This window comes from Notolepis coatsorum (assembly GCF_963971535.1).
Source record: "Notolepis coatsorum genome assembly, contig: SUPER_10_unloc_2, whole genome shotgun sequence".
Classification (NCBI taxonomy): Eukaryota; Metazoa; Chordata; class Actinopteri; order Aulopiformes; family Paralepididae; genus Notolepis; species Notolepis coatsorum.
The window spans coordinates 496,858-503,881 of NW_028174871.1; positions in this window are offsets into that span (position 1 = coordinate 496,858).

The following is a 7,024-nucleotide window of genomic DNA, read 5'->3' on the forward strand; positions in this document are numbered from 1 at the left end:
CAGTGGTGAACAAGGGTAGCTATCTGGGCATGCTAGCTACAGGGCCTATGCCAGCTGTAACGCTACATTAGCATAGAGGCTGCACTAGCTGCCGGAGCTAAGCTAGCAGACGGGGCTGGACTAGCATGAGAACACATGGGGTTAGCTGCCGGAGCTAAGCTAGCAGACGGGGCTGGACTAGCATGAGAACACATGGGGTTAGCTGCAGGGGCTAAGCTAGCAGACGGCTGGACTAGCATGAGAACACATGGGGTTAGCTGCAGGGGCTAAGCTAGCAGACGGCTGGACTAGCTGAGGAAGCCGGTTAGCTGCAGGGGCTAAGCTAGCAGACAGCTGGACTAGCATGAGAACACATGGGGTTAGCTGCAGGGGCTAAGCTAGCAGACAGCTGGACTAGCATGAGAACACATGGGGTAAGCTGCAGGGGCTAAGCTAGCAGACGGCTGGACTAGCATGAGAACACATGGGGTTAGCTGCAGGAGCTAAGCTAGCAGACGGGGCTGGACTAGCATGAGAACACATGGGGTTAGCTGCAGGGGCTAAGCTAGCAGACAGCTGGACTAGCATGAGAACACATGGGGTTAGCTGCAGGGGCTAAGCTAGCAGACGGCTGGACTAGCTGAGGAAGCCGGTTAGCTGCAGGGGCTAAGCTAGCAGACAGCTGGACTAGCTGAGGAAGCCGGTTAGCTGCAGGGGCTAAGCTAGCAGACAGGGCTGGACTAGCATGAGAACACATGGGGTTAGCTGCAGGGGCTAAGCTAGCAGACAGCTGGACTAGCTGAGGAAGCCGGTTAGCTGCAGGGGCTAAGCTAGCAGACAGGGCTGGACTAGCATGAGAACACATGGGGTTAGCTGCAGGGGCTAAGCTAGCAGACAGGGCTGGACTAGCATGAGAACACATGGGGTTAGCTGCAGGGGCTAAGCTAGCAGACAGGGCTGGACTAGCATGAGAACACATGGGGTTAGCTGCAGGGGCTAAGCTAGCAGACAGGGCTGGACTAGCATGAGAACACATGGGGTTAGCTGCGGGGGCTAAGCTAGCAGACAGGGCTGGACTAGCATGAGAACACATGGGGTTAGCTGCAGGGGCTAAGCTAGCAGACAGGGCTGGACTAGCATGAGAACACATGGGGTTAGCTGCAGGGGCTAAGCTAGCAGACGGCTGGACTAGCATGAGAACACATGGGGTTAGCTGCAGGGGCTAAGCTAGCAGACGGCTGGACTAGCATGAGAACACATGGGGTTAGCTGCAGGGGCTAAGCTAGCAGACGGCTGGACTAGCATGAGAACACATGGGGTTAGCTGCAGGGGCTAAGCTAGCAGACGGCTGGACTAGCATGAGAACACATGGGGTTAGCTGCAGGGGCTAAGCTAGCAGACGGCTGGACTAGCATGAGAACACATGGGGTTAGCTGCAGGGGCTAAGCTAGCAGACGGCTGGACTAGCATGAGAACACATGGGGTTAGCTGCAGGGGCTAAGCTAGCAGACGGCTGGACTAGCATGAGAACACATGGGGTTAGCTGCAGGGGCTAAGCTAGCAGACGGCTGGACTAGCATGAGAATACATGGGGTTAGCTGCAGGGGCTAAGCTAGCAGACAGGGCTGTACTAGCATGAGAACACATGGGGTTAGCTGCAGGGGCTAAGCTAGCAGACAGCTGGACTATAGCTGAGGAAGCTGGTTAGCTGCAGGGGCTCTCTAATACAGTGGTTCCCAAAGTCGGGGTCGCGACCCAAAGGTGGGCCGCGAGCAGCCACGGATGGGCCGCGAGATGATTAAAAAAAATAAAATAAAAAATTATTTTTTTATTTTTTTATTTTTTTATTTAATTTTTTTTTGTCAGGCCACTGAACTTAGAAGCAGGCCAGGACAGTGTTTCTAGTTGTATTCTAAAATTCTATTCTATTGTATTCTAAAATGTGACTATATGGCTTTATATTAACTTAATAAATAAACAAAAACGAAAAATCTACTTATTTCAACGAACATTTCAAACTAAATAACAGATTATGCACATAAAACGCTGAAAACAACCGAAGCAACAATAGTATTTTAATGAGGCTATTATTATTATCATTATTATTTTGCAACAAGTTAGCCCTCTCATAAATAGCACATATAAATGAATAACGAACTTGAACTAACTTAATAGGATTGAACCCCTGCTCTAATACACTGTCTGTGCCGGCTGGGGTCGTCGACATGGCCAGGTCGTAACTGTTACGGTTTGTAATGCAACCCCAATTGCACGACACAGACAGGTAATCAGAGTTAGCCAAAACAAGGGCAAGGAACGTCGGGGAACCAGGCTACTCTTTGCTATAGGCGTCCTGGGTTACAAATAGGCATCTCTCTGTTTTTAGGAACCATTGGTGTAATCTAAAGACTTTAGAGCTGATTTGATTTGATTTTAGATTTGATTAAGGATCCCCATTAGCTGGTGCCATAGCAACCAGCTAGTCTTCCTGGGGTCCACACACACACACAAAAACATACAAAAACTATTATTATTGCAAAAACAAAATTATTAAAAGTCAGTACAAACAATGCATAATGAAACAAACAATTAAGATAGCTAAAATTACATTACAGTGTAAAACAAAAATACTTTACAGTGTTAAAAACAAATTTTAATTAGTTTTAAAAGTGAATCTATTGTAAATGCAGCAGAGGTTTTGAGGCAGGCTATTCCAAAGAGTTAATGCTCTAAAAATAAATGGACCTGGTCATTCAAGCTGCCCACTACTGGAACCTCTAGTGCAGGGGTTCCCAAACTTTTTCAGCTCGAGACCCAAAAGATAAATTTGGTGTTTCCCCGGGACCCAAACTTACAAAAATACATCATGAAAAGAACACAACAAACCATGAATTTCAAAAGTATATGACATGTATTTATTAAATTATAATAATCAGAGTGTAATGTTAAAGGGGAACTATTTTACTATTTCTTTCACTATTTGGGCACTTTTACACAATTCCTGTGAGTCTATGGAACACCTCTGTAATATATATATATTTTTTTATTCATTGTTTTGTATTTCTAATCAAGTCCTAAAAACAGCATTTTTCTACCTCAAGATCTCGAGCTGTTTTGAGGCTGGGCTCCTAAACCACTGCGGGTCGTCGTCTTCGCCTGAACATTAACATGCAGCTGAGTCTCTCTGACATCACATATAGGCACATTTTCAGATGACTCAGTTCAGTGAGGGTGAATATTGTGAGAGGAGAATTGGAAGAATGCGCCAATATGAGAATTTTGAGACATAGATCATATTAATATAAGTTCACATAGCTAGGAAACAATGCTAAACACTCAAAAAGGCCATTTATAAGATAGTTCCCTTAAGTTGCTCACCACCTCATAACATATGTACATACAATTTTGTAACACTTTTAAAAACAAAGATGTTCTACTCTCCTTTCTATTTCTCACCCCTTTTTCAACTCTCCATTTCTTACCCCCCCCCCCCCCCCCCCCCCCTCCGTCCCTCAACCTTAAACCCCAACATTGAGCAACATTCTGATTAATTTGTACTGACTTATTTAAAAATTCTACTGACCTGACATCATGCTAGAAGCCGGGGTATAATATTTCATTTATGGCACAATGAAATCTAATGAGAGGTAGAGTATGTGGCTGGTTGACGTTTTCAACCAGCAGATTTATTAATCTGTGCTTGGTTTTTGAAAGTGCTATTCTGAGGTCATGCTGAGCATTTAGTCTGTTTCTGTATTTGTTTTTCAGATACGCTAGAGTAGAAAAACCCAGATTCACATAAGTATGTGGTGCCAAACTGAATCAACACATCTACAGCTTTTTTATAAAAAAAAAAGAAAAAAGAAAAGAAAAAGAAATGTATTAAATTTAAAAAAATTATAATGTATTATTGGCAACCCAATAAAAACGGGTCCGCGACCCTAAGTTTGGGAAATGCTGCTCTAGTGTAATGATCATGCACAGTATTACTAAAAACAATCTGTTTATGTATAAAAACAGGAGTTTTACTGCTCATGACCAACCTGATGCAGCTGGATGTAGGGTTGGGCACCGAAAACCGGTTCTAATTAGGAACCGGTTCCTAACGTCCGGTTCTGGAACCGAAAGTAACATATCTGCATTTCGATCCTTAAAAAAAAAAAAAAAAAAAAAAAAATGTACTTTGTTAATTAATACCCTAGTTACAGTACAGCAACCAAATTAAACTGTATCAAGTCAACTGAAAATGTGAATAGTATGAAACAAATTTAAAATGTTCAAAAAAATATAAATTCTCCTGCGAAATAAGCTGTGACCTGCACCTCAAAGAATCGGAATCGAGAATCGGTCAGAACAGGAATCGATATGGAGAATCGGAATCAGAATCGGAACCGGAATCGTTCAAATCCAAACGACTGCTGCTCTGGTTGCTGACGCCCGCTGGAGGCCGCAGCAGGTCTGACCAGATCACCTCCGTCACAGACCGACTCGGCTCCTCCCAAAAAGCAACGTCCCGTGATCCCGAACTGAACTCATCATCCCGTCAACATGGATTGGGTTCAGGGCAGATCCTGGACCTGCTTTAAATTATTTGGGATGTTTTAGTATTTCATGACACCACTGTAGCAAAGTTCCCAGAACTGTCATTCCTGTTACAGTATTATACCATTTCACTGTGTGTGTGTGTGTGTGTGTGTGTGTGTGTGTGTGTGTGTGTGTGTGTGTGTGTGTGTGTGTGTGTGTGTGTGTGTGTGTGTGTGTGTGTGTGTGTGTGTGTGTGTGTGTGTGTGTGTGTGTGTGTGTGTGTGTGTGTGTGTGTGTGTGTGTGTGTGTGTGTGATTGATTCAACAACAAAGCAGTCGGGGCGATGGCGAGCCGAAAAAACGGTCGCAAGTGTGGTTACACTTTACAAAGCTAGATGCAGACAACGCTCGCTGCAATATTATATATTATATATATATTAACAAATTGTTCTAAATAAATAATAATGATAATAAATCATTTGTTTGGACACATTTTTTACAACTGAGGTAGGTAGATAAAAAATGTTTAGACTAAAGTACCGAAAAAAGGTACCGTTGGGTACCGGTATCGATTCACAGGTGAACGGTATACCCAACCCTAAAAGCCAGTGGGGGGTAGCAATAAGTGAAATTGAAAGTAATATTAAATAACTGGCTGTAATATCAAATAACTGGCTGTAATATTGTGTAGTTGCCACTGAAATGGGGGACTGTATTTTCAGTAAGCATGCAGTCCACCGGCACTCAAAGGTTATCATGCTAATTTATATGTAAATGAGCTTTGGAAAAGTGCCCCATATTTCCAGAATGTTCTATTCAGCATAATGGCTGACTTCACAGTAATATAGAAAGCATTTCTGTGTCATTTCCATGATTCAGTCCAGGCCACAGGTATTTATTCTGCTCGTTATTACCATAGCAGCTCTATGACTATCCTGCTCTATTTCCCGCTTGAGGGGTCAAATGGGGGCGGCTTGCTAGGCACGCGGGCAGGCAGGCAGAATACATCATGCAGAAGGAATCATCCTAAATCACCCTTGAACACATGTCCCTTCCCTCTGGTCAGTGGTGCAGGGTGAAGTACACAGTTCCTTTACTTACTGCAAAGTATACCCGGATAAAAATAGTACTCTGGTAAAACCAAGTCCTCCATTCAAGATTCTACTTGGGTACGAGTAGTGAAGTATTTGATATTGTGTGTACTTAAGTATCAAAAGTATGCATTCTACGTGATGTTTGTGCATGCCAGTACTTGGGAGCATTCGATTCTTGAACCATTAACCTCTCTAAAGGTTTTGTTAAAGTGGTATGCGCGGTCCAGTTTTGCTGGATTATTGCCACGCAATAATGACGCAACATCTTTTTTCTTCAAAGTAACTAGTAACTGATGGGTTCAGATTAATGCAGTGGAGTGCAGAGTACAAATACTTAGTTACTTTCCACCACTGCCTACGGTCTAGCCACAGGCATACAGCACATCAGCAGAGAATGACTCAATGGATGCCAAGTCCGCTTACTGTCTCATAGTGTCCTATGGGAATTGTCCTGTGCGCACGTGCATGTGTGTGTACTGTACACACATTTGTACATTGGTGTGTGCAAAACCTTTGTGTTTGTGTGCAGTATAGTCATCACAGGCCATTTTTGTAGACAAGCGTTGTAATTGAAAACAAGACCGATGAAGTTTAGAGGGGCTTATTATCTGCCCACCGGCAGAGTAGCTGAGGTCGGGGCATGTCAGCTGATATGATGGGATGTTTTGTTTTTGCTGCTTTGTCTGCTGTGTTTGTGTGTGTGTGTGTGTGTGTGTGTGTGGGTGTGGTGTGTGTGTGTGTGTGTGTGTGTGTGTGTGTGTGTGTGTGTGTGTGTGTGTGTGTGTGTGTGTGTGTGTGTGTGTGCGTGCGTGCGTGCGTGCGTGCGTGCGTGCGTGCGTGCGTGCGAGAGAAAGCATGCATGTGTGTGCACATCGCCAATGGCTCCACCATCCAGTCTGAGTGTGTTATACAACTTTTTAAATATATTATACAACAGACAACACAACTTAAAGGCCCAGTCCATGATCCAAACATGAAGACACACCCTGCTTGTGGCTTTAACTATCTCATTGGATGCATTCTCACATGCCCTCTCTATCAGTAAAATACTATACCACTATTGTGTCTCGTTGTCATTCTAAAACACAGATGTTGGTACAATTGACCGTATTGCTCTTCTTATGGCATGCTCAGGTTGGGATTCCTTTCCACCTTGCTCCCACCGTGTGAATATGGTCAATGGGAACATCCGATGATGACAGAGGCACAAACCCTTTCTCAAAATCCTAATCACACCAGTCACGCTCACAGACACACATACACACACACACATCAAAACAAGATCAATAAATCATGCTTTACACCAAACTGAGATTCATACACAGCACAGGTACATACACATACACATACTGTACATTATTGATGTGGTTGATATATAACCTGCTGATGGAAGGACTGCCTCGGTGTGTGTGTGTGTGTGTGTGTGTG